Source organism: Drosophila rhopaloa, unplaced genomic scaffold, assembly GCF_018152115.1.
Source record: "Drosophila rhopaloa isolate 14029-0021.01 unplaced genomic scaffold, ASM1815211v1 contig_115, whole genome shotgun sequence".
NCBI classification, from domain to species: Eukaryota; Metazoa; Arthropoda; class Insecta; order Diptera; family Drosophilidae; genus Drosophila; species Drosophila rhopaloa.
The window spans coordinates 9,229,155-9,256,461 of record NW_025334990.1 but is presented as its reverse complement, the minus strand read 5'-3'; the positions used below and the strand labels follow the sequence as shown (position 1 = coordinate 9,256,461).

General features: G+C 43.7%; 53 non-coding genes and 4 pseudogenes across 53 annotated transcripts; all 57 read left to right on the top strand.

Annotated features, from left to right (window-relative positions):
- The first annotated feature begins 151 nt into the window (after nt 1-151).
- LOC123037062 lies at nt 152-270 on the top strand. The gene has a single exon (XR_006417358.1). It is a non-coding gene; the product is annotated as a 5S ribosomal RNA (ribosomal RNA).
- A 331-nt stretch (nt 271-601) lies between these two features.
- Nucleotides 602-720, top strand: LOC123036981. The gene has a single exon (XR_006417270.1). It is a non-coding gene; the product is annotated as a 5S ribosomal RNA (ribosomal RNA).
- A 331-nt stretch (nt 721-1,051) lies between these two features.
- LOC123037061 lies at nt 1,052-1,170 on the top strand. Its single transcript, XR_006417356.1, has one exon. It is a non-coding gene; the product is annotated as a 5S ribosomal RNA (ribosomal RNA).
- A 331-nt stretch (nt 1,171-1,501) lies between these two features.
- On the top strand, nt 1,502-1,620 carry LOC123037060. The gene has a single exon (XR_006417355.1). It is a non-coding gene; the product is annotated as a 5S ribosomal RNA (ribosomal RNA).
- Nucleotides 1,621-1,951: 331 nt separating this feature from the next.
- On the top strand, nt 1,952-2,070 carry LOC123037059. The gene has a single exon (XR_006417354.1). It is a non-coding gene; the product is annotated as a 5S ribosomal RNA (ribosomal RNA).
- A 330-nt stretch (nt 2,071-2,400) lies between these two features.
- LOC123037058 lies at nt 2,401-2,519 on the top strand. The gene has a single exon (XR_006417353.1). It is a non-coding gene; the product is annotated as a 5S ribosomal RNA (ribosomal RNA).
- Nucleotides 2,520-2,848: 329 nt separating this feature from the next.
- On the top strand, nt 2,849-2,967 carry LOC123037057. The gene has a single exon (XR_006417352.1). It is a non-coding gene; the product is annotated as a 5S ribosomal RNA (ribosomal RNA).
- Nucleotides 2,968-3,298: 331 nt separating this feature from the next.
- Nucleotides 3,299-3,417, top strand: LOC123037055. Its single transcript, XR_006417349.1, has one exon. It is a non-coding gene; the product is annotated as a 5S ribosomal RNA (ribosomal RNA).
- A 330-nt stretch (nt 3,418-3,747) lies between these two features.
- On the top strand, nt 3,748-3,866 carry LOC123037054. The gene has a single exon (XR_006417348.1). It is a non-coding gene; the product is annotated as a 5S ribosomal RNA (ribosomal RNA).
- Nucleotides 3,867-4,196: 330 nt separating this feature from the next.
- On the top strand, nt 4,197-4,315 carry LOC123037053. Its single transcript, XR_006417347.1, has one exon. It is a non-coding gene; the product is annotated as a 5S ribosomal RNA (ribosomal RNA).
- A 330-nt stretch (nt 4,316-4,645) lies between these two features.
- On the top strand, nt 4,646-4,764 carry LOC123037052. The gene has a single exon (XR_006417346.1). It is a non-coding gene; the product is annotated as a 5S ribosomal RNA (ribosomal RNA).
- A 331-nt stretch (nt 4,765-5,095) lies between these two features.
- Nucleotides 5,096-5,214, top strand: LOC123037051. The gene has a single exon (XR_006417345.1). It is a non-coding gene; the product is annotated as a 5S ribosomal RNA (ribosomal RNA).
- Nucleotides 5,215-5,544: 330 nt separating this feature from the next.
- LOC123037050 lies at nt 5,545-5,663 on the top strand. The gene has a single exon (XR_006417344.1). It is a non-coding gene; the product is annotated as a 5S ribosomal RNA (ribosomal RNA).
- Nucleotides 5,664-5,993: 330 nt separating this feature from the next.
- LOC123037049 lies at nt 5,994-6,112 on the top strand. Its single transcript, XR_006417343.1, has one exon. It is a non-coding gene; the product is annotated as a 5S ribosomal RNA (ribosomal RNA).
- A 331-nt stretch (nt 6,113-6,443) lies between these two features.
- On the top strand, nt 6,444-6,562 carry LOC123037048. Its single transcript, XR_006417342.1, has one exon. It is a non-coding gene; the product is annotated as a 5S ribosomal RNA (ribosomal RNA).
- Nucleotides 6,563-6,893: 331 nt separating this feature from the next.
- LOC123036970 lies at nt 6,894-7,012 on the top strand. The gene has a single exon (XR_006417257.1). It is a non-coding gene; the product is annotated as a 5S ribosomal RNA (ribosomal RNA).
- A 331-nt stretch (nt 7,013-7,343) lies between these two features.
- LOC123037047 lies at nt 7,344-7,462 on the top strand. The gene has a single exon (XR_006417341.1). It is a non-coding gene; the product is annotated as a 5S ribosomal RNA (ribosomal RNA).
- Nucleotides 7,463-7,793: 331 nt separating this feature from the next.
- Nucleotides 7,794-7,912, top strand: LOC123037046. Its single transcript, XR_006417340.1, has one exon. It is a non-coding gene; the product is annotated as a 5S ribosomal RNA (ribosomal RNA).
- Nucleotides 7,913-8,243: 331 nt separating this feature from the next.
- Nucleotides 8,244-8,362, top strand: LOC123037044. The gene has a single exon (XR_006417338.1). It is a non-coding gene; the product is annotated as a 5S ribosomal RNA (ribosomal RNA).
- A 331-nt stretch (nt 8,363-8,693) lies between these two features.
- Nucleotides 8,694-8,812, top strand: LOC123037043. Its single transcript, XR_006417337.1, has one exon. It is a non-coding gene; the product is annotated as a 5S ribosomal RNA (ribosomal RNA).
- Nucleotides 8,813-9,143: 331 nt separating this feature from the next.
- On the top strand, nt 9,144-9,262 carry LOC123037042. Its single transcript, XR_006417336.1, has one exon. It is a non-coding gene; the product is annotated as a 5S ribosomal RNA (ribosomal RNA).
- Nucleotides 9,263-9,594: 332 nt separating this feature from the next.
- On the top strand, nt 9,595-9,713 carry LOC123037041. The gene has a single exon (XR_006417335.1). It is a non-coding gene; the product is annotated as a 5S ribosomal RNA (ribosomal RNA).
- A 331-nt stretch (nt 9,714-10,044) lies between these two features.
- Nucleotides 10,045-10,163, top strand: LOC123037040. Its single transcript, XR_006417334.1, has one exon. It is a non-coding gene; the product is annotated as a 5S ribosomal RNA (ribosomal RNA).
- Nucleotides 10,164-10,494: 331 nt separating this feature from the next.
- On the top strand, nt 10,495-10,613 carry LOC123037039. The gene has a single exon (XR_006417333.1). It is a non-coding gene; the product is annotated as a 5S ribosomal RNA (ribosomal RNA).
- A 331-nt stretch (nt 10,614-10,944) lies between these two features.
- Nucleotides 10,945-11,065, top strand: LOC123036989. The gene has a single exon (XR_006417280.1). It is a non-coding gene; the product is annotated as a 5S ribosomal RNA (ribosomal RNA).
- Nucleotides 11,066-11,396: 331 nt separating this feature from the next.
- LOC123036993 lies at nt 11,397-11,518 on the top strand (annotated as a pseudogene).
- A 331-nt stretch (nt 11,519-11,849) lies between these two features.
- On the top strand, nt 11,850-11,968 carry LOC123037038. The gene has a single exon (XR_006417332.1). It is a non-coding gene; the product is annotated as a 5S ribosomal RNA (ribosomal RNA).
- Nucleotides 11,969-12,299: 331 nt separating this feature from the next.
- Nucleotides 12,300-12,418, top strand: LOC123037037. The gene has a single exon (XR_006417331.1). It is a non-coding gene; the product is annotated as a 5S ribosomal RNA (ribosomal RNA).
- A 331-nt stretch (nt 12,419-12,749) lies between these two features.
- LOC123037036 lies at nt 12,750-12,868 on the top strand. The gene has a single exon (XR_006417330.1). It is a non-coding gene; the product is annotated as a 5S ribosomal RNA (ribosomal RNA).
- Nucleotides 12,869-13,199: 331 nt separating this feature from the next.
- LOC123036972 lies at nt 13,200-13,318 on the top strand. Its single transcript, XR_006417260.1, has one exon. It is a non-coding gene; the product is annotated as a 5S ribosomal RNA (ribosomal RNA).
- Nucleotides 13,319-13,649: 331 nt separating this feature from the next.
- LOC123037035 lies at nt 13,650-13,768 on the top strand. The gene has a single exon (XR_006417329.1). It is a non-coding gene; the product is annotated as a 5S ribosomal RNA (ribosomal RNA).
- Nucleotides 13,769-14,099: 331 nt separating this feature from the next.
- On the top strand, nt 14,100-14,218 carry LOC123037033. The gene has a single exon (XR_006417327.1). It is a non-coding gene; the product is annotated as a 5S ribosomal RNA (ribosomal RNA).
- A 330-nt stretch (nt 14,219-14,548) lies between these two features.
- On the top strand, nt 14,549-14,667 carry LOC123037032. Its single transcript, XR_006417326.1, has one exon. It is a non-coding gene; the product is annotated as a 5S ribosomal RNA (ribosomal RNA).
- Nucleotides 14,668-14,998: 331 nt separating this feature from the next.
- Nucleotides 14,999-15,117, top strand: LOC123036980. The gene has a single exon (XR_006417269.1). It is a non-coding gene; the product is annotated as a 5S ribosomal RNA (ribosomal RNA).
- Nucleotides 15,118-15,448: 331 nt separating this feature from the next.
- On the top strand, nt 15,449-15,567 carry LOC123037031. Its single transcript, XR_006417324.1, has one exon. It is a non-coding gene; the product is annotated as a 5S ribosomal RNA (ribosomal RNA).
- A 331-nt stretch (nt 15,568-15,898) lies between these two features.
- On the top strand, nt 15,899-16,017 carry LOC123037023. The gene has a single exon (XR_006417315.1). It is a non-coding gene; the product is annotated as a 5S ribosomal RNA (ribosomal RNA).
- Nucleotides 16,018-16,348: 331 nt separating this feature from the next.
- LOC123037012 lies at nt 16,349-16,467 on the top strand. Its single transcript, XR_006417302.1, has one exon. It is a non-coding gene; the product is annotated as a 5S ribosomal RNA (ribosomal RNA).
- A 331-nt stretch (nt 16,468-16,798) lies between these two features.
- On the top strand, nt 16,799-16,919 carry LOC123036994 (annotated as a pseudogene).
- A 331-nt stretch (nt 16,920-17,250) lies between these two features.
- Nucleotides 17,251-17,369, top strand: LOC123036973. The gene has a single exon (XR_006417261.1). It is a non-coding gene; the product is annotated as a 5S ribosomal RNA (ribosomal RNA).
- Nucleotides 17,370-17,700: 331 nt separating this feature from the next.
- On the top strand, nt 17,701-17,819 carry LOC123037001. The gene has a single exon (XR_006417289.1). It is a non-coding gene; the product is annotated as a 5S ribosomal RNA (ribosomal RNA).
- Nucleotides 17,820-18,150: 331 nt separating this feature from the next.
- Nucleotides 18,151-18,269, top strand: LOC123036978. Its single transcript, XR_006417267.1, has one exon. It is a non-coding gene; the product is annotated as a 5S ribosomal RNA (ribosomal RNA).
- Nucleotides 18,270-18,600: 331 nt separating this feature from the next.
- LOC123036990 lies at nt 18,601-18,719 on the top strand. The gene has a single exon (XR_006417281.1). It is a non-coding gene; the product is annotated as a 5S ribosomal RNA (ribosomal RNA).
- Nucleotides 18,720-19,050: 331 nt separating this feature from the next.
- Nucleotides 19,051-19,169, top strand: LOC123036979. The gene has a single exon (XR_006417268.1). It is a non-coding gene; the product is annotated as a 5S ribosomal RNA (ribosomal RNA).
- Nucleotides 19,170-21,162: 1,993 nt separating this feature from the next.
- On the top strand, nt 21,163-21,281 carry LOC123036968. The gene has a single exon (XR_006417255.1). It is a non-coding gene; the product is annotated as a 5S ribosomal RNA (ribosomal RNA).
- A 324-nt stretch (nt 21,282-21,605) lies between these two features.
- On the top strand, nt 21,606-21,724 carry LOC123036977. The gene has a single exon (XR_006417266.1). It is a non-coding gene; the product is annotated as a 5S ribosomal RNA (ribosomal RNA).
- Nucleotides 21,725-22,048: 324 nt separating this feature from the next.
- On the top strand, nt 22,049-22,167 carry LOC123036992 (annotated as a pseudogene).
- A 331-nt stretch (nt 22,168-22,498) lies between these two features.
- Nucleotides 22,499-22,617, top strand: LOC123036991 (annotated as a pseudogene).
- Nucleotides 22,618-22,947: 330 nt separating this feature from the next.
- Nucleotides 22,948-23,066, top strand: LOC123036974. Its single transcript, XR_006417262.1, has one exon. It is a non-coding gene; the product is annotated as a 5S ribosomal RNA (ribosomal RNA).
- A 331-nt stretch (nt 23,067-23,397) lies between these two features.
- Nucleotides 23,398-23,516, top strand: LOC123036976. The gene has a single exon (XR_006417264.1). It is a non-coding gene; the product is annotated as a 5S ribosomal RNA (ribosomal RNA).
- A 331-nt stretch (nt 23,517-23,847) lies between these two features.
- Nucleotides 23,848-23,966, top strand: LOC123036957. The gene has a single exon (XR_006417244.1). It is a non-coding gene; the product is annotated as a 5S ribosomal RNA (ribosomal RNA).
- Nucleotides 23,967-24,284: 318 nt separating this feature from the next.
- On the top strand, nt 24,285-24,403 carry LOC123037067. Its single transcript, XR_006417364.1, has one exon. It is a non-coding gene; the product is annotated as a 5S ribosomal RNA (ribosomal RNA).
- A 335-nt stretch (nt 24,404-24,738) lies between these two features.
- Nucleotides 24,739-24,857, top strand: LOC123037056. The gene has a single exon (XR_006417350.1). It is a non-coding gene; the product is annotated as a 5S ribosomal RNA (ribosomal RNA).
- Nucleotides 24,858-25,188: 331 nt separating this feature from the next.
- LOC123037045 lies at nt 25,189-25,307 on the top strand. Its single transcript, XR_006417339.1, has one exon. It is a non-coding gene; the product is annotated as a 5S ribosomal RNA (ribosomal RNA).
- A 331-nt stretch (nt 25,308-25,638) lies between these two features.
- LOC123036986 lies at nt 25,639-25,757 on the top strand. The gene has a single exon (XR_006417276.1). It is a non-coding gene; the product is annotated as a 5S ribosomal RNA (ribosomal RNA).
- Nucleotides 25,758-26,087: 330 nt separating this feature from the next.
- LOC123037034 lies at nt 26,088-26,206 on the top strand. The gene has a single exon (XR_006417328.1). It is a non-coding gene; the product is annotated as a 5S ribosomal RNA (ribosomal RNA).
- A 331-nt stretch (nt 26,207-26,537) lies between these two features.
- LOC123036951 lies at nt 26,538-26,656 on the top strand. The gene has a single exon (XR_006417237.1). It is a non-coding gene; the product is annotated as a 5S ribosomal RNA (ribosomal RNA).
- A 331-nt stretch (nt 26,657-26,987) lies between these two features.
- LOC123036985 lies at nt 26,988-27,106 on the top strand. The gene has a single exon (XR_006417275.1). It is a non-coding gene; the product is annotated as a 5S ribosomal RNA (ribosomal RNA).
- The last annotated feature ends 201 nt before the right edge of the window (nt 27,107-27,307 follow it).

Below are 27,307 nucleotides of genomic sequence, written 5' to 3'. Positions count from 1 at the left end.
GAACCTCCTCAATGTTTTTAATACTATCAAAAGCAATTCCACTATTTCCCTAAGGTTAGTGGCAAGTATGAATAGAAACAAGTGGCTGACTCTGTCTCTGGGAATGAGCAAAAATCAGAGTATAAGCCCAACGCTTAGACATGCGACTTTCGCCAACGACCATACCACGCTGAACACATCGGTTCTCGTCCGATCACCGAAATTAAGCAGCGTCGGGCGCGGTTAGTACTTAGATGGGGGACCGCTTGGGAACACCGCGTGTTGTTGGCCTCGTCAACAACTTTTTGCCTTTTGCATTTTGCATTTTGCCTTTGCCGGCCGCCTTTATATTTTTATTTTACCCAATCTCAATACCATTTCGGCCAGCCAACTCAAATCAAAACTCCATCCAATTTTCTATCGCTTGTTCCAAAATTTTTTCTCGCGCTGGTTTTCCAAGAGATACGTTCAGAACCTCCTCAATGTTTTTAATACTATCAAAAGCAATTCCACTATTTCCCTAAGGTTAGTGGCAAGTATGAATAGAAACAAGTGGCTGACTCTGTCTCTGGGAATGAGCAAAAATCAGAGTATAAGCCCAACGCTTAGACATGCGACTTTCGCCAACGACCATACCACGCTGAACACATCGGTTCTCGTCCGATCACCGAAATTAAGCAGCGTCGGGCGCGGTTAGTACTTAGATGAGGGACCGCTTGGGAACACCGCGTGTTGTTGGCCTCGTCAACAACTTTTTGCCTTTTGCATTTTGCATTTTGCCTTTGCCGGCCGCCTTTATATTTTTATTTTACCCAATCTCAATACCATTTCGGCCAGCCAACTCAAATCAAAACTCCATCCAATTTTCTATCGCTTGTTCCAAAATTTTTTCTCGCGCTGGTTTTCCAAGAGATACGTTCAGAACCTCCTCAATGTTTTTAATACTATCAAAAGCAATTCCACTATTTCCCTAAGGTTAGTGGCAAGTATGAATAGAAACAAGTGGCTGACTCTGTCTCTGGGAATGAGCAAAAATCAGAGTATAAGCCCAACGCTTAGACATGCGACTTTCGCCAACGACCATACCACGCTGAACACATCGGTTCTCGTCCGATCACCGAAATTAAGCAGCGTCGGGCGCGGTTAGTACTTAGATGGGGGACCGCTTGGGAACACCGCGTGTTGTTGGCCTCGTCAACAACTTTTTGCCTTTTGCATTTTGCATTTTGCCTTTGCCGGCCGCCTTTATATTTTTATTTTACCCAATCTCAATACCATTTCGGCCAGCCAACTCAAATCAAAACTCCATCCAATTTTCTATCGCTTGTTCCAAAATTTTTTCTCGCGCTGATTTTCCAAGAGATACGTTCAGAACCTCCTCAATGTTTTTAATACTATCAAAAGCAATTCCACTATTTCCCTAAGGTTAGTGGCAAGTATGAATAGAAACAAGTGGCTGACTCTGTCTCTGGGAATGAGCAAAAATCAGAGTATAAGCCCAACGCTTAGACATGCGACTTTCGCCAACGACCATACCACGCTGAACACATCGGTTCTCGTCCGATCACCGAAATTAAGCAGCGTCGGGCGCGGTTAGTACTTAGATGGGGGACCGCTTGGGAACACCGCGTGTTGTTGGCCTCGTCAACAACTTTTTGCCTTTTGCATTTTGCATTTTGCCTTTGCCGGCCGCCTTTATATTTTTATTTTACCCAATCTCAATACCATTTCGGCCAGCCAACTCAAATCAAAACTCCATCCAATTTTCTATCGCTTGTTCCAAAATTTTTTCTCGCGCTGATTTTCCAAGAGATACGTTCAGAACCTCCTCAATGTTTTTAATACTATCAAAAGCAATTCCACTATTTCCCTAAGGTTAGTGGCAAGTATGAATAGAAACAAGTGGCTGACTCTGTCTCTGGGAATGAGCAAAAATCAGAGTATAAGCCCAACGCTTAGACATGCGACTTTCGCCAACGACCATACCACGCTGAACACATCGGTTCTCGTCCGATCACCGAAATTAAGCAGCGTCGGGCGCGGTTAGTACTTAGATGGGGGACCGCTTGGGAACACCGCGTGTTGTTGGCCTCGTCAACAACTTTTTGCCTTTTGCATTTTGCATTTTGCCTTTGCCGGCCGCCTTTATATTTTTATTTTACCCAATCTCAATACCATTTCGGCCAGCCAACTCAAATCAAAACTCCATCCAATTTTCTATCGCTTGTTCCAAAATTTTTCTCGCGCTGATTTTCCAAGAGATACGTTCAGAACCTCCTCAATGTTTTTAATACTATCAAAAGCAATTCCACTATTTCCCTAAGGTTAGTGGCAAGTATGAATAGAAACAAGTGGCTGACTCTGTCTCTGGGAATGAGCAAAAATCAGAGTATAAGCCCAACGCTTAGACATGCGACTTTCGCCAACGACCATACCACGCTGAACACATCGGTTCTCGTCCGATCACCGAAATTAAGCAGCGTCGGGCGCGGTTAGTACTTAGATGGGGGACCGCTTGGGAACACCGCGTGTTGTTGGCCTCGTCAACAACTTTTTGCCTTTTGCATTTTGCTTTGCCTTTGCCGGCCGCCTTTATATTTTTATTTTACCCAATCTCAATACCATTTCGGCCAGCCAACTCAAATCAAAACTCCATCCAATTTTCTATCGCTTGTTCCAAAATTTTTTCTCGCGCTGGTTTTCCAAGAGATACGTTCAGAACCTCCTCAATGTTTTTAATACTATCAAAAGCAATTCCACTATTTCCCTAAGGTTAGTGGCAAGTATGAATAGAAACAAGTGGCTGACTCTGTCTCTGGGAATGAGCAAAAATCAGAGTATAAGCCCAACGCTTAGACATGCGACTTTCGCCAACGACCATACCACGCTGAACACATCGGTTCTCGTCCGATCACCGAAATTAAGCAGCGTCGGGCGCGGTTAGTACTTAGATGGGGGACCGCTTGGGAACACCGCGTGTTGTTGGCCTCGTCAACAACTTTTTGCCTTTTGCATTTTGCATTTTGCCTTTGCCGGCCGCCTTTATATTTTTATTTTACCCAATCTCAATACCATTTCGGCCAGCCAACTCAAATCAAAACTCCATCCAATTTTCTATCGCTTGTTCCAAAATTTTTTCTCGCGCTGATTTTCCAAGAGATACGTTCAGAACCTCCTCAATGTTTTTAATACTATCAAAAGCAATTCCACTATTTCCCTAAGGTTAGTGGCAAGTATGAATAGAAACAAGTGGCTGACTCTGTCTCTGGGAATGAGCAAAAATCAGAGTATAAGCCCAACGCTTAGACATGCGACTTTCGCCAACGACCATACCACGCTGAACACATCGGTTCTCGTCCGATCACCGAAATTAAGCAGCGTCGGGCGCGGTTAGTACTTAGATGGGGGACCGCTTGGGAACACCGCGTGTTGTTGGCCTCGTCAACAACTTTTTGCCTTTTGCATTTTGCATTTTGCCTTTGCCGGCCGCCTTTATATTTTTATTTTACCCAATCTCAATACCATTTCGGCCAGCCAACTCAAATCAAAACTCCATCCAATTTTCTATCGCTTGTTCCAAAATTTTTCTCGCGCTGGTTTTCCAAGAGATACGTTCAGAACCTCCTCAATGTTTTTAATACTATCAAAAGCAATTCCACTATTTCCCTAAGGTTAGTGGCAAGTATGAATAGAAACAAGTGGCTGACTCTGTCTCTGGGAATGAGCAAAAATCAGAGTATAAGCCCAACGCTTAGACATGCGACTTTCGCCAACGACCATACCACGCTGAACACATCGGTTCTCGTCCGATCACCGAAATTAAGCAGCGTCGGGCGCGGTTAGTACTTAGATGGGGGACCGCTTGGGAACACCGCGTGTTGTTGGCCTCGTCAACAACTTTTTGCCTTTTGCATTTTGCATTTTGCCTTTGCCGGCCGCCTTTATATTTTTATTTTACCCAATCTCAATACCATTTCGGCCAGCCAACTCAAATCAAAACTCCATCCAATTTTCTATCGCTTGTTCCAAAATTTTTCTCGCGCTGATTTTCCAAGAGATACGTTCAGAACCTCCTCAATGTTTTTAATACTATCAAAAGCAATTCCACTATTTCCCTAAGGTTAGTGGCAAGTATGAATAGAAACAAGTGGCTGACTCTGTCTCTGGGAATGAGCAAAAATCAGAGTATGAGCCCAACGCTTAGACATGCGACTTTCGCCAACGACCATACCACGCTGAACACATCGGTTCTCGTCCGATCACCGAAATTAAGCAGCGTCGGGCGCGGTTAGTACTTAGATGGGGGACCGCTTGGGAACACCGCGTGTTGTTGGCCTCGTCAACAACTTTTTGCCTTTTGCATTTTGCATTTTGCCTTTGCCGGCCGCCTTTATATTTTTATTTTACCCAATCTCAATACTATTTCGGCCAGCCAACTCAAATCAAAACTCCATCCAATTTTCTATCGCTTGTTCCAAAATTTTTCTCGCGCTGGTTTTCCAAGAGATACGTTCAGAACCTCCTCAATGTTTTTAATACTATCAAAAGCAATTCCACTATTTCCCTAAGGTTAGTGGCAAGTATGAATAGAAACACGTGGCTGACTCTGTCTCTGGGAATGAGCAAAAATCAGAGTATAAGCCCAACGCTTAGACATGCGACTTTCGCCAACGACCATACCACGCTGAACACATCGGTTCTCGTCCGATCACCGAAATTAAGCAGCGTCGGGCGCGGTTAGTACTTAGATGGGGGACCGCTTGGGAACACCGCGTGTTGTTGGCCTCGTCAACAACTTTTTGCCTTTTGCATTTTGCATTTTGCCTTTGCCGGCCGCCTTTATATTTTTATTTTACCCAATCTCAATACCATTTCGGCCAGCCAACTCAAATCAAAACTCCATCCAATTTTCTATCCCTTGTTCCAAAATTTTTTCTCGCGCTGGTTTTCCAAGAGATACGTTCAGAACCTCCTCAATGTTTTTAATACTATCAAAAGCAATTCCACTATTTCCCTAAGGTTAGTGGCAAGTATGAATAGAAACAAGTGGCTGACTCTGTCTCTGGGAATGAGCAAAAATCAGAGTATAAGCCCAACGCTTAGACATGCGACTTTCGCCAACGACCATACCACGCTGAACACATCGGTTCTCGTCCGATCACCGAAATTAAGCAGCGTCGGGCGCGGTTAGTACTTAGATGGGGGACCGCTTGGGAACACCGCGTGTTGTTGGCCTCGTCAACAACTTTTTGCCTTTTGCATTTTGCATTTTGCCTTTGCCGGCCGCCTTTATATTTTTATTTTACCCAATCTCAATACCATTTCGGCCAGCCAACTCAAATCAAAACTCCATCCAATTTTCTATCGCTTGTTCCAAAATTTTTCTCGCGCTGATTTTCCAAGAGATACGTTCAGAACCTCCTCAATGTTTTTAATACTATCAAAAGCAATTCCACTATTTCCCTAAGGTTAGTGGCAAGTATGAATAGAAACAAGTGGCTGACTCTGTCTCTGGGAATGAGCAAAAATCAGAGTATGAGCCCAACGCTTAGACATGCGACTTTCGCCAACGACCATACCACGCTGAACACATCGGTTCTCGTCCGATCACCGAAATTAAGCAGCGTCGGGCGCGGTTAGTACTTAGATGGGGGACCGCTTGGGAACACCGCGTGTTGTTGGCCTCGTCAACAACTTTTTGCCTTTTGCATTTTGCATTTTGCCTTTGCCGGCCGCCTTTATATTTTTATTTTACCCAATCTCAATACCATTTCGGCCAGCCAACTCAAATCAAAACTCCATCCAATTTTCTATCGCTTGTTCCAAAATTTTTCTCGCGCTGATTTTCCAAGAGATACGTTCAGAACCTCCTCAATGTTTTTAATACTATCAAAAGCAATTCCACTATTTCCCTAAGGTTAGTGGCAAGTATGAATAGAAACAAGTGGCTGACTCTGTCTCTGGGAATGAGCAAAAATCAGAGTATGAGCCCAACGCTTAGACATGCGACTTTCGCCAACGACCATACCACGCTGAACACATCGGTTCTCGTCCGATCACCGAAATTAAGCAGCGTCGGGCGCGGTTAGTACTTAGATGGGGGACCGCTTGGGAACACCGCGTGTTGTTGGCCTCGTCAACAACTTTTTGCCTTTTGCATTTTGCATTTTGCCTTTGCCGGCCGCCTTTATATTTTTATTTTACCCAATCTCAATACTATTTCGGCCAGCCAACTCAAATCAAAACTCCATCCAATTTTCTATCGCTTGTTCCAAAATTTTTTCTCGCGCTGATTTTCCAAGAGATACGTTCAGAACCTCCTCAATGTTTTTAATACTATCAAAAGCAATTCCACTATTTCCCTAAGGTTAGTGGCAAGTATGAATAGAAACAAGTGGCTGACTCTGTCTCTGGGAATGAGCAAAAATCAGAGTATGAGCCCAACGCTTAGACATGCGACTTTCGCCAACGACCATACCACGCTGAACACATCGGTTCTCGTCCGATCACCGAAATTAAGCAGCGTCGGGCGCGGTTAGTACTTAGATGGGGGACCGCTTGGGAACACCGCGTGTTGTTGGCCTCGTCAACAACTTTTTGCCTTTTGCATTTTGCATTTTGCCTTTGCCGGCCGCCTTTATATTTTTATTTTACCCAATCTCAATACTATTTCGGCCAGCCAACTCAAATCAAAACTCCATCCAATTTTCTATCGCTTGTTCCAAAATTTTTTCTCGCGCTGGTTTTCCAAGAGATACGTTCAGAACCTCCTCAATGTTTTTAATACTATCAAAAGCAATTCCACTATTTCCCTAAGGTTAGTGGCAAGTATGAATAGAAACACGTAGCTGACTCTGTCTCTGGGAATGAGCAAAAATCAGAGTATAAGCCCAACGCTTAGACATGCGACTTTCGCCAACGACCATACCACGCTGTACACATCGGTTCTCGTCCGATCACCGAAATTAAGCAGCGTCGGGCGCGGTTAGTACTTAGATGGGGGACCGCTTGGGAACACCGCGTGTTGTTGGCCTCGTCAACAACTTTTTGCCTTTTGCATTTTGCATTTTGCCTTTGCCGGCCGCCTTTATATTTTTATTTTACCCAATCTCAATACCATTTCGGCCAGCCAACTCAAATCAAAACTCCATCCAATTTTCTATCCCTTGTTCCAAAATTTTTTCTCGCGCTGGTTTTCCAAGAGATACGTTCAGAACCTCCTCAATGTTTTTAATACTATCAAAAGCAATTCCACTATTTCCCTAAGGTTAGTGGCAAGTATGAATAGAAACAAGTGGCTGACTCTGTCTCTGGGAATGAGCAAAAATCAGAGTATAAGCCCAACGCTTAGACATGCGACTTTCGCCAACGACCATACCACGCTGAACACATCGGTTCTCGTCCGATCACCGAAATTAAGCAGCGTCGGGCGCGGTTAGTACTTAGATGGGGGACCGCTTGGGAACACCGCGTGTTGTTGGCCTCGTCAACAACTTTTTGCCTTTTGCATTTTGCATTTTGCCTTTGCCGGCCGCCTTTATATTTTTATTTTACCCAATCTCAATACCATTTCGGCCAGCCAACTCAAATCAAAACTCCATCCAATTTTCTATCGCTTGTTCCAAAATTTTTTCTCGCGCTGGTTTTCCAAGAGATACGTTCAGAACCTCCTCAATGTTTTTAATACTATCAAAAGCAATTCCACTATTTCCCTAAGGTTAGTGGCAAGTATGAATAGAAACAAGTGGCTGACTCTGTCTCTGGGAATGAGCAAAAATCAGAGTATAAGCCCAACGCTTAGACATGCGACTTTCGCCAACGACCATACCACGCTGAACACATCGGTTCTCGTCCGATCACCGAAATTAAGCAGCGTCGGGCGCGGTTAGTACTTAGATGGGGGACCGCTTGGGAACACCGCGTGTTGTTGGCCTCGTCAACAACTTTTTGCCTTTTGCATTTTGCATTTTGCCTTTGCCGGCCGCCTTTATATTTTTATTTTACCCAATCTCAATACCATTTCGGCCAGCCAACTCAAATCAAAACTCCATCCAATTTTCTATCGCTTGTTCCAAAATTTTTTCTCGCGCTGGTTTTCCAAGAGATACGTTCAGAACCTCCTCAATGTTTTTAATACTATCAAAAGCAATTCCACTATTTCCCTAAGGTTAGTGGCAAGTATGAATAGAAACAAGTGGCTGACTCTGTCTCTGGGAATGAGCAAAAATCAGAGTATGAGCCCAACGCTTAGACATGCGACTTTCGCCAACGACCATACCACGCTGAACACATCGGTTCTCGTCCGATCACCGAAATTAAGCAGCGTCGGGCGCGGTTAGTACTTAGATGGGGGACCGCTTGGGAACACCGCGTGTTGTTGGCCTCGTCAACAACTTTTTGCCTTTTGCATTTTGCATTTTGCCTTTGCCGGCCGCCTTTATATTTTTATTTTACCCAATCTCAATACCATTTCGGCCAGCCAACTCAAATCAAAACTCCATCCAATTTTCTATCGCTTGTTCCAAAATTTTTTCTCGCGCTGATTTTCCAAGAGATACGTTCAGAACCTCCTCAATGTTTTTAATACTATCAAAAGCAATTCCACTATTTCCCTAAGGTTAGTGGCAAGTATGAATAGAAACAAGTGGCTGACTCTGTCTCTGGGAATGAGCAAAAATCAGAGTATAAGCCCAACGCTTAGACATGCGACTTTCGCCAACGACCATACCACGCTGAACACATCGGTTCTCGTCCGATCACCGAAATTAAGCAGCGTCGGGCGCGGTTAGTACTTAGATGGGGGACCGCTTGGGAACACCGCGTGTTGTTGGCCTCGTCAACAACTTTTTGCCTTTTGCATTTTGCATTTTGCCTTTGCCGGCCGCCTTTATATTTTTATTTTACCCAATCTCAATACCATTTCGGCCAGCCAACTCAAATCAAAACTCCATCCAATTTTCTATCGCTTGTTCCAAAATTTTTTCTCGCGCTGATTTTCCAAGAGATACGTTCAGAACCTCCTCAATGTTTTTAATACTATCAAAAGCAATTCCACTATTTCCCTAAGGTTAGTGGCAAGTATGAATAGAAACAAGTGGCTGACTCTGTCTCTGGGAATGAGCAAAAATCAGAGTATAAGCCCAACGCTTAGACATGCGACTTTCGCCAACGACCATACCACGCTGAACACATCGGTTCTCGTCCGATCACCGAAATTAAGCAGCGTCGGGCGCGGTTAGTACTTAGATGGGGGACCGCTTGGGAACACCGCGTGTTGTTGGCCTCGTCAACAACTTTTTGCCTTTTGCATTTTGCATTTTGCCTTTGCCGGCCGCCTTTATATTTTTATTTTACCCAATCTCAATACTATTTCGGCCAGCCAACTCAAATCAAAACTCCATCCAATTTTCTATCGCTTGTTCCAAAATTTTTTTCTCGCGCTGGTTTTCCAAGAGATACGTTCAGAACCTCCTCAATGTTTTTAATACTATCAAAAGCAATTCCACTATTTCCCTAAGGTTAGTGGCAAGTATGAATAGAAACACGTGGCTGACTCTGTCTCTGGGAAGGAGCAAAAATCAGAGTATAAGCCCAACGCTTAGACATGCGACTTTCGCCAACGACCATACCACGCTGAACACATCGGTTCTCGTCCGATCACCGAAATTAAGCAGCGTCGGGCGCGGTTAGTACTTAGATGGGGGACCGCTTGGGAACACCGCGTGTTGTTGGCCTCGTCAACAACTTTTTGCCTTTTGCATTTTGCATTTTGCCTTTGCCGGCCGCCTTTATATTTTTATTTTACCCAATCTCAATACCATTTCGGCCAGCCAACTCAAATCAAAACTCCATCCAATTTTCTATCCCTTGTTCCAAAATTTTTTCTCGCGCTGGTTTTCCAAGAGATACGTTCAGAACCTCCTCAATGTTTTTAATACTATCAAAAGCAATTCCACTATTTCCCTAAGGTTAGTGGCAAGTATGAATAGAAACAAGTGGCTGACTCTGTCTCTGGGAATGAGCAAAAATCAGAGTATAAGCCCAACGCTTAGACATGCGACTTTCGCCAACGACCATACCACGCTGAACACATCGGTTCTCGTCCGATCACCGAAATTAAGCAGCGTCGGGCGCGGTTAGTACTTAGATGGGGGACCGCTTGGGAACACCGCGTGTTGTTGGCCTCGTCAACAACTTTTTGCCTTTTGCATTTTGCATTTTGCCTTTGCCGGCCGCCTTTATATTTTTATTTTACCCAATCTCAATACCATTTCGGCCAGCCAACTCAAATCAAAACTCCATCCAATTTTCTATCGCTTGTTCCAAAATTTTTTCTCGCGCTGATTTTCCAAGAGATACGTTCAGAACCTCCTCAATGTTTTTAATACTATCAAAAGCAATTCCACTATTTCCCTAAGGTTAGTGGCAAGTATGAATAGAAACAAGTGGCTGACTCTGTCTCTGGGAATGAGCAAAAATCAGAGTATAAGCCCAACGCTTAGACATGCGACTTTCGCCAACGACCATACCACGCTGAACACATCGGTTCTCGTCCGATCACCGAAATTAAGCAGCGTCGGGCGCGGTTAGTACTTAGATGGGGGACCGCTTGGGAACACCGCGTGTTGTTGGCCTCGTCAACAACTTTTTGCCTTTTGCATTTTGCATTTTGCCTTTGCCGGCCGCCTTTATATTTTTATTTTACCCAATCTCAATACCATTTCGGCCAGCCAACTCAAATCAAAACTCCATCCAATTTTCTATCGCTTGTTCCAAAATTTTTTCTCGCGCTGATTTTCCAAGAGATACGTTCAGAACCTCCTCAATGTTTTTAATACTATCAAAAGCAATTCCACTATTTCCCTAAGGTTAGTGGCAAGTATGAATAGAAACAAGTGGCTGACTCTGTCTCTGGGAATGAGCAAAAATCAGAGTATAAGCCCAACGCTTAGACATGCGACTTTCGCCAACGACCATACCACGCTGAACACATCGGTTCTCGTCCGATCACCGAAATTAAGCAGCGTCGGGCGCGGTTAGTACTTAGATGGGGGGGACCGCTTGGGAACACCGCGTGTTGTTGGCCTCGTCAACAACTTTTTGCCTTTTGCATTTTGCATTTTGCCTTTGCCGGCCGCCTTTATATTTTTATTTTACCCAATCTCAATACCATTTCGGCCAGCCAACTCAAATCAAAACTCCATCCAATTTTCTATCGCTTGTTCCAAAATTTTTTCTCGCGCTGATTTTCCAAGAGATACGTTCAGAACCTCCTCAATGTTTTTAATACTATCAAAAGCAATTCCACTATTTCCCTAAGGTTAGTGGCAAGTATGAATAGAAACAAGTGGCTGACTCTGTCTCTGGGAATGAGCAAAAATCAGAGTATAAGCCCAACGCTTAGACATGCGACTTTCGCCAACGACCATACCACGCTGAACACATCGGTTCTCGTCCGATCACCGAAATTAAGCAGCGTCGGGCGCGGTTAGTACTTAGATGGGGGGGGACCGCTTGGGAACACCGCGTGTTGTTGGCCTCGTCAACAACTTTTTGCCTTTTGCATTTTGCATTTTGCCTTTGCCGGCCGCCTTTATATTTTTATTTTACCCAATCTCAATACCATTTCGGCCAGCCAACTCAAATCAAAACTCCATCCAATTTTCTATCGCTTGTTCCAAAATTTTTTCTCGCGCTGGTTTTCCAAGAGATACGTTCAGAACCTCCTCAATGTTTTTAATACTATCAAAAGCAATTCCACTATTTCCCTAAGGTTAGTGGCAAGTATGAATAGAAACAAGTGGCTGACTCTGTCTCTGGGAATGAGCAAAAATCAGAGTATAAGCCCAACGCTTAGACATGCGACTTTCGCCAACGACCATACCACGCTGAACACATCGGTTCTCGTCCGATCACCGAAATTAAGCAGCGTCGGGCGCGGTTAGTACTTAGATGGGGGACCGCTTGGGAACACCGCGTGTTGTTGGCCTCGTCAACAACTTTTTGCCTTTTGCATTTTGCATTTTGCCTTTGCCGGCCGCCTTTATATTTTTATTTTACCCAATCTCAATACCATTTCGGCCAGCCAACTCAAATCAAAACTCCATCCAATTTTCTATCGCTTGTTCCAAAATTTTTTCTCGCGCTGATTTTCCAAGAGATACGTTCAGAACCTCCTCAATGTTTTTAATACTATCAAAAGCAATTCCACTATTTCCCTAAGGTTAGTGGCAAGTATGAATAGAAACAAGTGGCTGACTCTGTCTCTGGGAATGAGCAAAAATCAGAGTATAAGCCCAACGCTTAGACATGCGACTTTCGCCAACGACCATACCACGCTGAACACATCGGTTCTCGTCCGATCACCGAAATTAAGCAGCGTCGGGCGCGGTTAGTACTTAGATGGGGGACCGCTTGGGAACACCGCGTGTTGTTGGCCTCGTCAACAACTTTTTGCCTTTTGCATTTTGCATTTTGCCTTTGCCGGCCGCCTTTATATTTTTATTTTACCCAATCTCAATACCATTTCGGCCAGCCAACTCAAATCAAAACTCCATCCAATTTTCTATCGCTTGTTCCAAAATTTTTTCTCGCGCTGATTTTCCAAGAGATACGTTCAGAACCTCCTCAATGTTTTTAATACTATCAAAAGCAATTCCACTATTTCCCTAAGGTTAGTGGCAAGTATGAATAGAAACAAGTGGCTGACTCTGTCTCTGGGAATGAGCAAAAATCAGAGTATAAGCCCAACGCTTAGACATGCGACTTTCGCCAACGACCATACCACGCTGAACACATCGGTTCTCGTCCGATCACCGAAATTAAGCAGCGTCGGGCGCGGTTAGTACTTAGATGGGGGACCGCTTGGGAACACCGCGTGTTGTTGGCCTCGTCAACAACTTTTTGCCTTTTGCATTTTGCATTTTGCCTTTGCCGGCCGCCTTTATATTTTTATTTTACCCAATCTCAATACCATTTCGGCCAGCCAACTCAAATCAAAACTCCATCCAATTTTCTATCGCTTGTTCCAAAATTTTTTCTCGCGCTGATTTTCCAAGAGATACGTTCAGAACCTCCTCAATGTTTTTAATACTATCAAAAGCAATTCCACTATTTCCCTAAGGTTAGTGGCAAGTATGAATAGAAACAAGTGGCTGACTCTGTCTCTGGGAATGAGCAAAAATCAGAGTATAAGCCCAACGCTTAGACATGCGACTTTCGCCAACGACCATATCACGCTGAACACATCGGTTCTCGTCCGATCACCGAAATTAAGCAGCGTCGGGCGCGGTTAGTACTTAGATGGGGGACCGCTTGGGAACACCGCGTGTTGTTGGCCTCGTCAACAACTTTTTGCCTTTTGCATTTTGCATTTTGCCTTTGCCGGCCGCCTTTATATTTTTATTTTACCCAATCTCAATACCATTTCGGCCAGCCAACTCAAATCAAAACTCCATCCAATTTTCTATCGCTTGTTCCAAAATTTTTTCTCGCGCTGGTTTTCCAAGAGATACGTTCACAACCTCCTCAATGTTTTTAATACTATCAAAAGCAATTCCACTATTTCCCTAAGGTTAGTGGCAAGTATGAATAGAAACACGTGGCTGACTCTGTCTCTGGGAAGGAGCAAAAATCAGAGTATAAGCCCAACGCTTAGACATGCGACTTTCGCCAACGACCATACCACGCTGAACACATCGGTTCTCGTCCGATCACCGAAATTAAGCAGCGTCGGGCGCGGTTAGTACTTAGATGGGGGACCGCTTGGGAACACCGCGTGTTGTTGGCCTCGTCAACAACTTTTTGCCTTTTGCATTTTGCATTTTGCCTTTGCCGGCCGCCTTTATATTTTTATTTTACCCAATCTCAATACCATTTCGGCCAGCCAACTCAAATCAAAACTCCATCCAATTTTCTATCGCTTGTTCCAAAATTTTTTCTCGCGCTGATTTTCCAAGAGATACGTTCAGAACCTCCTCAATGTTTTTAATACTATCAAAAGCAATTCCACTATTTCCCTAAGGTTAGTGGCAAGTATGAATAGAAACAAGTGGCTGACTCTGTCTCTGGGAATGAGCAAAAATCAGAGTATAAGCCCAACGCTTAGACATGCGACTTTCGCCAACGACCATACCACGCTGAACACATCGGTTCTCGTCCGATCACCGAAATTAAGCAGCGTCGGGCGCGGTTAGTACTTAGATGGGGGACCGCTTGGGAACACCGCGTGTTGTTGGCCTCGTCAACAACTTTTTGCCTTTTGCATTTTGCATTTTGCCTTTGCCGGCCGCCTTTATATTTTTATTTTACCCAATCTCAATACCATTTCGGCCAGCCAACTCAAATCAAAACTCCATCCAATTTTCTATCGCTTGTTCTAAAATTTTTCTCGCGCTGATTTTCCAAGAGATACGTTCAGAACCTCCTCAATGTTTTTAATACTATCAAAAGCAATTCCACTATTTCCCTAAGGTTAGTGGCAAGTATGAATAGAAACAAGTGGCTGACTCTGTCTCTGGGAATGAGCAAAAATCAGAGTATAAGCCCAACGCTTAGACATGCGACTTTCGCCAACGACCATACCACGCTGAACACATCGGTTCTCGTCCGATCACCGAAATTAAGCAGCGTCGGGCGCGGTTAGTACTTAGATGGGGGACCGCTTGGGAACACCGCGTGTTGTTGGCCTCGTCAACAACTTTTTGCCTTTTGCATTTTGCATTTTGCCTTTGCCGGCCGCCTTTATATTTTTATTTTACCCAATCTCAATACCATTTCGGCCAGCCAACTCAAATCAAAACTCCATCCAATTTTCTATCGCTTGTTCCAAAATTTTTTCTCGCGCTGATTTTCCAAGAGATACGTTCAGAACCTCCTCAATGTTTTTAATACTATCAAAAGCAATTCCACTATTTCCCTAAGGTTAGTGGCAAGTATGAATAGAAACAAGTGGCTGACTCTGTCTCTGGGAATGAGCAAAAATCAGAGTATAAGCCCAACGCTTAGACATGCGACTTTCGCCAACGACCATACCACGCTGAACACATCGGTTCTCGTCCGATCACCGAAATTAAGCAGCGTCGGGCGCGGTTAGTACTTAGATGAGGGACCGCTTGGGAACACCGCGTGTTGTTGGCCTCGTCAACAACTTTTTGCCTTTTGCATTTTGCATTTTGCCTTTGCCGGCCGCCTTTATATTTTTATTTTACCCAATCTCAATACCATTTCGGCCAGCCAACTCAAATCAAAACTCCATCCAATTTTCTATCGCTTGTTCCAAAATTTTTTCTCGCGCTGATTTTCCAAGAGATACGTTCAGAACCTCCTCAATGTTTTTAATACTATCAAAAGCAATTCCACTATTTCCCTAAGGTTAGTGGCAAGTATGAATAGAAACAAGTGGCTGACTCTGTCTCTGGGAATGAGCAAAAATCAGAGTATAAGCCCAACGCTTAGACATGCGACTTTCGCCAACGACCATACCACGCTGAACACATCGGTTCTCGTCCGATCACCGAAATTAAGCAGCGTCGGGCGCGGTTAGTACTTAGATGGGGGACCGCTTGGGAACACCGCGTGTTGTTGGCCTCGTCAACAACTTTTTGCCTTTTGCATTTTGCATTTTGCCTTTGCCGGCCGCCTTTATATTTTTATTTTACCCAATCTCAATACCATTTCGGCCAGCCAACTCAAATCAAAACTCCATCCAATTTTCTATCGCTTGTTCCAAAATTTTTTCTCGCGCTGATTTTCCAAGAGATACGTTCAGAACCTCCTCAATGTTTTTAATACTATCAAAAGCAATTCCACTATTTCCCTAAGGTTAGTGGCAAGTATGAATAGAAACAAGTGGCTGACTCTGTCTCTGGGAATGAGCAAAAATCAGAGTATAAGCCCAACGCTTAGACATGCGACTTTCGCCAACGACCATACCACGCTGAACACATCGGTTCTCGTCCGATCACCGAAATTAAGCAGCGTCGGGCGCGGTTAGTACTTAGATGGGGGACCGCTTGGGAACACCGCGTGTTGTTGGCCTCGTCAACAACTTTTTGCCTTTTGCATTTTGCATTTTGCCTTTGCCGGCCGCCTTTATATTTTTATTTTACCCAATCTCAATACCATTTCGGCCAGCCAACTCAAATCAAAACTCCATCCAATTTTCTATCGCTTGTTCCAAAATTTTTTCTCGCGCTGATTTTCCAAGAGATACGTTCAGAACCTCCTCAATGTTTTTAATACTATCAAAAGCAATTCCACTATTTCCCTAAGGTTAGTGGCAAGTATGAATAGAAACAAGTGGCTGACTCTGTCTCTGGGAAGGAGCAAAAATCAGAGTATAAGCCCAACGCTTAGACATGCGACTTTCGCCAACGACCATACCACGCTGAACACATCGGTTCTCGTCCGATCACCGAAATTAAGCAGCGTCGGGCGCGGTTAGTACTTAGATGGGGGACCGCTTGGGAACACCGCGTGTTGTTGGCCTCGTCAACAACTTTTTGCCTTTTGCATTTTGCATTTTTCCTTTGCCGGCCGCCTTTATATTTTTATTTTACCCAATCTCAATACCATTTCGGCCAGCCAACTCAAATCAAAACTCCATCCAATTTTCTATCGCTTGTTCCAAAATTTTTTCTCGCGCTGGTTTTCCAAGAGATACGTTCAGAACCTCCTCAATGTTTTTAATACTATCAAAAGCAATTCCACTATTTCCCTAAGGTTAGTGGCAAGTATGAATAGAAACAAGTGGCTGACTCTGTCTCTGGGAATGAGCAAAAATCAGAGTATAAGCCCAACGCTTAGACATGCGACTTTCGCCAACGACCATACCACGCTGAACACATCGGTTCTCGTCCGATCACCGAAATTAAGCAGCGTCTGGCGCGGTTTTAGTACTTAGATGGGGGACCGCTTGGGAACACCGCGTGTTGTTGGCCTCGTCAACAACTTTTTGCCTTTTGCATTTTGCATTTTGCCTTTGCCGGCCGCCTTTATATTTTTATTTTACCCAATCTCAATACCATTTCGGCCAGCCAACTCAAATCAAAACTCCATCCAATTTTCTATCGCTTGTTCCAAAATTTTTTCTCGCGCTGATTTTCCAAGAGATACGTTCAGAACCTCCTCAATGTTTTTAATACTATCAAAAGCAATTCCACTATTTCCCTAAGGTTAGTGGCAAGTATGAATAGAAACAAGTGGCTGACTCTGTCTCTGGAAATGAGCAAAAATCAGAGTATAAGCCCAACGCTTAGACATGCAACTTTCGCCAACGACCATACCACGCTGAACACATCGGTTCTCGTCCGATCACCGAAATTAAGCAGCGTCGGGCGCGGTTAGTACTTAGAAGGGGGACCGCTTGGGAACACCGCGTGTTGTTGGCCTCGTCAACAACTTTTTGCCTTTTGCATTTTGCATTTTGCCTTTGCCGGCCGCCTTTATATTTTTATTTTACCCAATCTCAATACCATTTCGGCCAGCCAACTCAAATCAAAACTCCATCCAATTTTCTATCGCTTGTTCCAAAATTTTTTCTCGCGCTGATTTTCCAAGAGATACGTTCAGAACCTCCTCAATGTTTTTAATACTATCAAAAGCAATTCCACTATTTCCCTAAGGTTAGTGGCAAGTATGAATAGAAACAAGTGGCTGACTCTGTCTCTGGGAATGAGCAAAAATCAGAGTATAAGCCCAACGCTTAGACATGCGACTTTCGCCAACGACCATACCACGCTGAACACATCGGTTCTCGTCCGATCACCGAAATTAAGCAGCGTCGGGCGCGGTTAGTACTTAGATGGGGGACCGCTTGGGAACACCGCGTGTTGTTGGCCTCGTCAACAACTTTTTGCCTTTTGCATTTTGCATTTTGCCTTTGCCGGCCGCCTTTATATTTTTATTTTACCCAATCTCAATACCATTTCGGCCAGCCAACTCAAATCAAAACTCCATCCAATTTTCTATCGCTTGTTCCAAAATTTTTTCTCGCGCTGATTTTCCAAGAGATACGTTCAGAACCTCCTCAATGTTTTTAATACTATCAAAAGCAATTCCACTATTTCCCTAAGGTTAGTGGCAAGTATGAATAGAAACAAGTGGCTGACTCTGTCTCTGGGAATGAGCAAAAATCAGAGTATAAGCCCAACGCTTAGACATGCGACTTTCGCCAACGACCATACCACGCTGAACACATCGGTTCTCGTCCGATCACCGAAATTAAGCAGCGTCGGGCGCGGTTAGTACTTAGATGAGGGACCGCTTGGGAACACCGCGTGTTGTTGGCCTCGTCAACAACTTTTTGCCTTTTGCATTTTGCATTTTGCCTTTGCCGGCCGCCTTTATATTTTTATTTTACCCAATCTCAATACCATTTCGGCCAGCCAACTCAAATCAAAACTCCATCCAATTTTCTATCGCTTGTTCCAAAATTTTTTCTCGCGCTGGTTTTCCAAGAGATACGTTCAGAACCTCCTCAATGTTTTTAATACTATCAAAAGCAATTCCACTATTTCCCTAAGGTTAGTGGAAAGTATGAATAGAAACAAGTGGCTGACTCTGTCTCTGGGAAGGAGCAAAAATCAGAGTATAAGCCCAACGCTTAGACATGCGACTTTCGCCAACGACCATACCACGCTGAACACATCGGTTCTCGTCCGATCACCGAAATTAAGCAGCGTCGGGCGCGGTTAGTACTTAGATGGGGGACCGCTTGGGAACACCGCGTGTTGTTGGCCTCGTCAACAACTTTTTGCCTTTTGCATTTTGCATTTTGCCTTTGCCGGCCGCCTTTATATTTTTATTTTACCCAATCTCAATACCATTTCGGCCAGCCAACTCAAATCAAAACTCCATCCAATTTTCTATCGCTTGTTCCAAAATTTTTTCTCGCGCTGGTTTTCCAAGAGATACGTTCACAACCTCCTCAATGTTTTTAATACTATCAAAAGCAATTCCACTATTTCCCTAAGGTTAGTGGCAAGTATGAATAGAAACAAGTGGCTGACTCTGTCTCTGGGAAGGAGCAAAAATCAGAGTATAAGCCCAACGCTTAGACATGCGACTTTCGCCAACGACCATACCACGCTGAACACATCGGTTCTCGTCCGATCACCGAAATTAAGCAGCGTCGGGCGCGGTTAGTACTTAGATGGGGGACCGCTTGGGAACACCGCGTGTTGTTGGCCTCGTCAACAACTTTTTGCCTTTTGCATTTTGCATTTTGCCTTTGCCGGCCGCCTTTACACTCACTCGCATATCTCTGCGTACACCCCAAAAAAAATTCAAAATCTAACTTTAAACCCTAGCTGTTCGGCCATTTATGCATATATTCAACCCATTCTTTTTTTAAACATAATTATAATTTATTGTCTTCATTGACGTATTTTTTTTTAAATTATTCAACAGTGTCTTATATTTTATTTTTAATTTTAAACTTAACACTACCAAAAAATGTACCCGCAAAAGTCTGCGTACACCTGTTTAAAACACAAATAATATTATTTTTAGTAACTGGTAGGGTATCCTTTTCTCTGGAAAACTTCCGTAAGGCGTCTCGGGATGGAATCCACTTTTTTTTTGTCTCATTTGCAGTAATTTTCCCCTACTCCTCGAAAATCACATTCTTGAGCATTTTTTTAGATGTTATCGTGTGTCTTCGGATTTTCCTCTCAAGAAGATCCCAAAAATGCTCATTTGGGCTTAGATCAGGACTTTGGGGAGATGTTCGCAGCTGATTTATGACGTTATACAGCAGCCAAAGCTTGGTATTCTGCGCCGTATGCTTCGGGTCGTTGTCTTGTTGGAACCAACATTCACTTTCGAGCCCTAATTTTTCAGCACTTTCTTTTAAATTGTTTTTTAATATGTCAATATAGATTTTCTGATCCATTATTAACTCGATAAATGCCAATTTTCCAACGCCACTTGCTGCCATACACCCCCACACCATTATTCCGCTTCCTCCTTGCTTTACTGTGCCAACCAAATTTTCTTAATTTGTGGCTTCTCCGCTTTTCCTCCATACCAAAACCTTTCCCTTGATTCCAAATATGCAGAATTTAGTTTCGTCGGGAAATATAATCTTATTCCAGAAGTCTTGGTGTTTTTAAATATACTCATTAGTAAAGGTTAGGCGCTTTTGTCTATTGACTTCCGATATGAGAGGTTTTTTGCGGGCGACTCTGCTATGGTAGTCAGCCTTTTTTATTGCCCGGCGTACAGTATCTTCGGAAACTCTTTTGGAAAATCTATCCTCGACCTTCAGCTTTGCCTGGTGAGCTGTCGTCCTTGGGTTGAGCTGAATAGATTTGATAATATTCCTCTGCTCGCGGTTTATAAGCAAAGGCGGACGGCCAGAACGAGCCTTTGGCAAGATACTTCCAGCCGAGTTGTAGTTATTTATCACTCTTTGGATGGATGAGTGGGTTCTAGCAACTAAAGCACCAATTTCTCTATAAGATTTTCCATCCAAAAACCTTTTAATATAATTTTCCACTCCTCAACAGAAATTTCCTTGCCTTTTTGTTCCATGTTGCAATATGCTCGTTATTATAATGAAAGAGTTTCATTTTAACTGCGTAATGTCTATTTTTAGACATTCTAAAGTAGATCGGCGACAACAAAATTAACGGAAATCGCACAATCCTGCATTCCTCGAAGTTGAAAACTGCTGTACGCAGACTTTTGCGCGTACACATTTCGTAGTGTTAGGTTTAAAATTAAAAATAAAATATAACCCCCTGTTGAATATTTCTAATATTTCTACGTCAATGAAGACAATAAACCATAGTTTTGTTTAAAAAAAGAATGAATAAAATACATGCATAAATGGCCGAACAGTTAATGTTCAAAGTTAGATTTTAAAATTTTTTTGGGGTGTACGCAGAGATATGCGAGTGAGTGTATATTTTTATTTTACCCAATCTCAATACCATTTCGGCCAGCCAACTCAAATCAAAACTCCATCCAATTTTCTATCGCTTGTTCTAAAATTTTTTCTCGCGCTGGTTTTCCAAGAGATACGTTCAGAACCTCCTCAATGTTTTTAATACTATCAAAAGCAATTCCACTATTTCCCTAAGGTTAGTGGCAAGTATGAATAGAAACAAGTGGCTGACTCTGTCTCTGGGAAGGAGCAAAAATCAGAGTATAAGCCCAACGCTTAGACATGCGACTTTCGCCAACGACCATACCACGCTGAACACATCGGTTCTCGTCCGATCACCGAAATTAAGCAGCGTCGGGCGCGGTTAGTACTTAGATGGGGGACCGCTTGGGAACACCGCGTGTTGTTGGCCTCGTCAACAACTTTTTGCCTTTTGCATTTTGCCTTTGCCGGCCGCCTTTATATTTTTATTTTACCCAATCTCAATACCATTTCGGCCAGCCAACTCAAATCAAAACTCCATCCAATTTTCTATCGCTTGTTCTAAAATTTTTTCTCGCGCTGGTTTTCCAAGAGATACGTTCAGAACCTCCTCAATGTTTTTAATACTATCAAAAGCAATTCCACTATTTCCCTAAGGTTAGTGGCAAGTATGAATAGAAACAAGTGGCTGACTCTGTCTCTGGGAAGGAGCAAAAATCAGAGTATAAGCCCAACGCTTAGACATGCGACTTTCGCCAACGACCATACCACGCTGAACACATCGGTTCTCGTCCGATCACCGAAATTAAGCAGCGTCGGGCGCGGTTAGTACTTAGATGAGGGACCGCTTGGGAACACCGCGTGTTGTTGGCCTCGTCAACAACTTTTTGCCTTTTGCATTTTGCCTTTGCCGGCCGCCTTTATATTTTTATTTTACCCAATCTCAATACCATTTCGGCCAGCCAACTCAAATCAAAACTCCATCCAATTTTCTATCGCTTGTTCCAAAATTTTTTCTCGCGCTGGTTTTCCAAGAGATACGTTCAGAACCTCCTCAATGTTTTTAATACTATCAAAAGCAATTCCACTATTTCCCTAAGGTTAGTGGCAAGTATGAATAGAAACAAGTGGCTGACTCTGTCTCTGGGAAGGAGCAAAAATCAGAGTATAAGCCCAACGCTTAGACATGCGACTTTCGCCAACGACCATACCACGCTGAACACATCGGTTCTCGTCCGATCACCGAAATTAAGCAGCGTCGGGCGCGGTTAGTACTTAGATGAGGGACCGCTTGGGAACACCGCGTGTTATTGGCCTCGTCAACAACTTTTTGCCTTTTGCATTTTGCATTTTGCCTTTGCCGGCCGCCTTTATATTTTTATTTTACCCAATCTCAATACCATTTCGGCCAGCCAACTCAAATCAAAACTGCATCCCATTTTCTATCGCTTGTTCCAAAATTTTTTCTCGCGCTGGTTTTCCAAGAGATACGTTCAGAACCTCCTCAATGTTTTTAATACTATCAAAAGCAATTCCACTATTTCCCTAAGGTTAGTGGAAAGTATGAATAGAAACAAGTGGCTGACTCTGTCTCTGGGAAGGAGCAAAAATCAGAGTATAAGCCCAACGCTTAGACATGCGACTTTCGCCAACGACCATACCACGCTGAACACATCGGTTCTCGTCCGATCACCGAAATTAAGCAGCGTCGGGCGCGGTTAGTACTTAGATGAGGGACCGCTTGGGAACACCGCGTGTTATTGGCCTCGTCAACAACTTTTTGCCTTTTGCATTTTGCATTTTGCCTTTGCCGGCCGCCTTTATATTTTTATTTTACCCAATCTCAATACCATTTCGGCCAGCCAACTCAAATCAAAACTCCATCCAATTTTCTATCGCTTGTTCCAAAATTTTTTTCGCGCTGGTTTTCCAAGAGATACGTTCAGAACCTCCTCAATGTTTTTAATACTATCAAAAGCAATTCCACTATTTCCCTAAGGTTAGTGGCAAGTATGAATAGAAACAAGTGGCTGACTCTGTCTCTGGGAATGAGCAAAAATCAGAGTATAAGCCCAACGCTTAGACATGCGACTTTCCCCAACGACCATACCACGCTGAACACATCGGTTCTCGTCCGATCACCGAAATTAAGCAGCGTCGGGCGCGGTTAGTACTTAGATGGGGGACCGCTTGGGAACACCGCGTGTTGTTGGCCTCGTCAACAACTTTTTGCCTTTTGCATTTTGCATTTTGCCTTTGCCGGCCGCCTTTATATTTTTATTTTACCCAATCTCAATACCATTTCGGCCAGCCAACTCAAATCAAAACTCCATCCAATTTTCTATCGCTTGTTCCAAAACTTTTTCTCGCGCTGGTTTTCCAAGAGATACGTTCAGAACCTCCTCAATGTTTTTAATACTATCAAAAGCAATTCCACTATTTCCCTAAGGTTAGTGGCAAGTATGAATAGAAACAAGTGGCTGACTCTGTCTCTGGGAAGGAGCAAAAATCAGAGTATAAGCCCAACGCTTAGACATGCGACTTTCGCCAACGACCATACCACGCTGAACACATCGGTTCTCGTCCGATCACCGAAATTAAGCAGCGTCGGGCGCGGTTAGTACTTAGATGAGGGACCGCTTGGGAACACCGCGTGTTGTTGGCCTCGTCAACAACTTTTTGCCTTTTGCATTTTGCATTTTGCCTTTGCCGGCCGCCTTTATATTTTTATTTTACCCAATCTCAATACCATTTCGGCCAGCCAACTCAAATCAAAACTCCATCCAATTTTCTATCGCTTGTTCCAAAATTTTTTCTCGCGCTGGTTTTCCAAGAGATACGTTCACAACCTCCTCAATGTTTTTAATACTATCAAAAGCAATTCCACTATTTCCCTAAGGTTAGTGGCAAGTATGAATAGAAACAAGTGGCTGACTCTGTCTCTGGGAAGGAGCAAAAATCAGAGTATAAGCCCAACGCTTAGACATGCGACTTTCGCCAACGACCATACCACGCTGAACACATCGGTTCTCGTCCGATCACCGAAATTAAGCAGCGTCGGGCGCGGTTAGTACTTAGATGGGGGACCGCTTGGGAACACCGCGTGTTGTTGGCCTCGTCAACAACTTTTTGCCTTTTGCATTTTGCATTTTGCCTTTATATTTTTATTTTACCCAATCTCAATACCATTTCGGCCAGCCAACTCAAATCAAAACTCCATCCAATTTTCTATCGCTTGTTCCAAAATTTTTTCTCGCGCTGGTTTTCCAAGAGATACGTTCACAACCTCCTCAATGTTTTTAATACTATCAAAAGCAATTCCACTATTTCCCTAAGGTTAGTGGCAAGTATGAATAGAAACAAGTGGCTGACTCTGTCTCTGGGAAGGAGCAAAAATCAGAGTATAAGCCCAACGCTTAGACATGCGACTTTCGCCAACGACCATACCACGCTGAACACATCGGTTCTCGTCCGATCACCGAAATTAAGCAGCGTCGGGCGCGGTTAGTACTTAGATGGGGGACCGCTTGGGAACACCGCGTGTTGTTGGCCTCGTCAACAACTTTTTGCCTTTTGCATTTTGCATTTTGCCTTTGCCGGCCGCCTTTATGTATATTTTTATTTTACCCAATCTCAATACCATTTCGGCCAGCCAACTCAAATCAAAACTCCATCCAATTTTCTATCGCTTGTTCTAAAATTTTTTCTCGCGCTGGTTTTCCAAGAGATACGTTCAGAACCTCCTCAATGTTTTTAATACTATCAAAAGCAATTCCACTATTTCCCTAAGGTTAGTGGCAAGTATGAATAGAAACAAGTGGCTGACTCTGTCTCTGGGAAGGAGCAAAAATCAGAGTATAAGCCCAACGCTTAGACATGCGACTTTCGCCAACGACCATACCACGCTGAACACATCGGTTCTCGTCCGATCACCGAAATTAAGCAGCGTCGGGCGCGGTTAGTACTTAGATGGGGGACCGCTTGGGAACACCGCGTGTTGTTGGCCTCGTCAACAACTTTTTGCCTTTTGCATTTTGCATTTTGCCTTTGCCGGCCGCCTTTATATTTTTATTTTACCCAATCTCAATACCATTTCGGCCAGCCAACTCAAATCAAAACTCCATCCAATTTTCTATCGCTTGTTCCAAAATTTTTTCTCGCGCTGGTTTTCCAAGAGATACGTTCAGAACCTCCTCAATGTTTTTAATACTATCAAAAGCAATTCCACTATTTCCCTAAGGTTAGTGGCAAGTATGAATAGAAACAAGTGGCTGACTCTGTCTCTGGGAATGAGCAAAAATCAGAGTATAAGCCCAACGCTTAGACATGCGACTTTCGCCAACGACCATACCACGCTGAACACATCGGTTCTCGTCCGATCACCGAAATTAAGCAGCGTCGGGCGCGGTTAGTACTTAGATGGGGGACCGCTTGGGAACACCGCGTGTTGTTGGCCTCGTCAACAACTTTTTGCCTTTTGCATTTTGCATTTTGCCTTTGCCGGCCGCCTTTATATTTTTATTTTACCCAATCTCAATACCATTTCGGCCAGCCAACTCAAATCAAAACTCCATCCAATTTTCTATCGCTTGTTCCAAAATTTTTTCTCGCGCTGGTTTTCCAAGAGATACGTTCAGAACCTCCTCAATGTTTTTAATACTATCAAAGGCAATTCCACTATTTCCCTAAGGTTAGTGGCAAGTATGAATAGAAACAAGTGGCTGACTCTGTCTCTGGGAAGGAGCAAAAATCAGAGTATAAGCCCAACGCTTAGACATGCGACTTTCGCCAACGACCATACCACGCTGAACACATCGGTTCTCGTCCGATCACCGAAATTAAGCAGCGTCGGGCGCGGTTAGTACTTAGATGTGGGACCGCTTGGGAACACCGCGTGTTGTTGGCCTCGTCAACAACTTTTTGCCTTTGCATTTTGCATTTTGCCTTTGCCGGCCGCCTTTATATTTTTATTTTACCCAATCTCAATACCATTTCGGCCAGCCAACTCAAATCAAAACTCCATCCAATTTTCTATCGCTTGTTCCAAAATTTTTTCTCGCGCTGGTTTTCCAAGAGATACGTTCAGAACCTCCTCAATGTTTTTAATACTATCAAAAGCAATTCCACTATTTCCCTAAGGTTAGTGGCAAGTATGAATAGAAACAAGTGGCTGACTCTGTCTCTGGGAAGGAGCAAAAATCAGAGTATAAGCCCAACGCTTAGACATGCGACTTTCGCCAACGACCATACCACGCTGAACACATCGGTTCTCGTCCGATCACCGAAATTAAGCAGCGTCGGGCGCGGTTAGTACTTAGATGGGGGACCGCTTGGGAACACCGCGTGTTGTTGGCCTCGTCAACAACTTTTTGCCTTTTGCATTTTGCATTTTGCCTTTGCCGGCCGCCTTTATATTTTTATTTTACCGAATCTCAATACCATTTCGGCCAGCCAACTCAAATCAAAACTACATCCAATTTTCTATCGCTTGTTCCAAAATTTTTTCTCGCGCTGGTTTTCCAAGAGATACGTTCACAACCTCCTCAATGTTTTTAATACTATCAAAAGCAATTCCACTATTTCCCTAAGGTTAGTGGCAAGTATGAATAGAAACAAGTGGCTGACTCTGTCTCTGGGAAGGAGCAAAAATCAGAGTATAAGCCCAACGCTTAGACATGCGACTTTCGCCAACGACCATACCACGCTGAACACATCGGTTCTCGTCCGATCACCGAAATTAAGCAGCGTCGGGCGCGGTTAGTACTTAGATGGGGGACCGCTTGGGAACACCGCGTGTTGTTGGCCTCGTCAACAACTTTTTGCCTTTTGCATTTTGCATTTTGCCTTTGCCGGCCGCCTTTATATTTTTATTTTACCCAATCTCAATACCATTTCGGCCAGCCAACTCAAATCAAAACTCCATCCAATTTTCTATCGCTTGTTCCAAAACTTTTTCTCGCGCTGGTTTTCCAAGAGATACGTTCAGAACCTCCTCAATGTTTTTAATACTATCAAAAGCAATTCCACTATTTCCCTAAGGTTAGTGGCAAGTATAAATAGAAACAAGTGGCTGACTCTGTCTCTGGGAAGGAGCAAAAATCAGAGTATAAGCCCAACGCTTAGACATGCGACTTTCGCCAACGACCATACCACGCTGAACACATCGGTTCTCGTCCGATCACCGAAATTAAGCAGCGTCGGGCGCGGTTAGTACTTAGATGTGGGACCGCTTGGGAACACCGCGTGTTGTTGGCCTCGTCAACAACTTTTTGCCTTTGCATTTTGCATTTTGCCTTTGCCGGCCGCCTTTATATTTTTATTTTACCCAATCTCAATACCATTTCGGCCAGCCAACTCAAATCAAAACTCCATCCAATTTTCTATCGCTTGTTCCAAAATTTTTTCTCGCGCTGGTTTTCCAAGAGATACGTTCAGAACCTCCTCAATGTTTTTAAT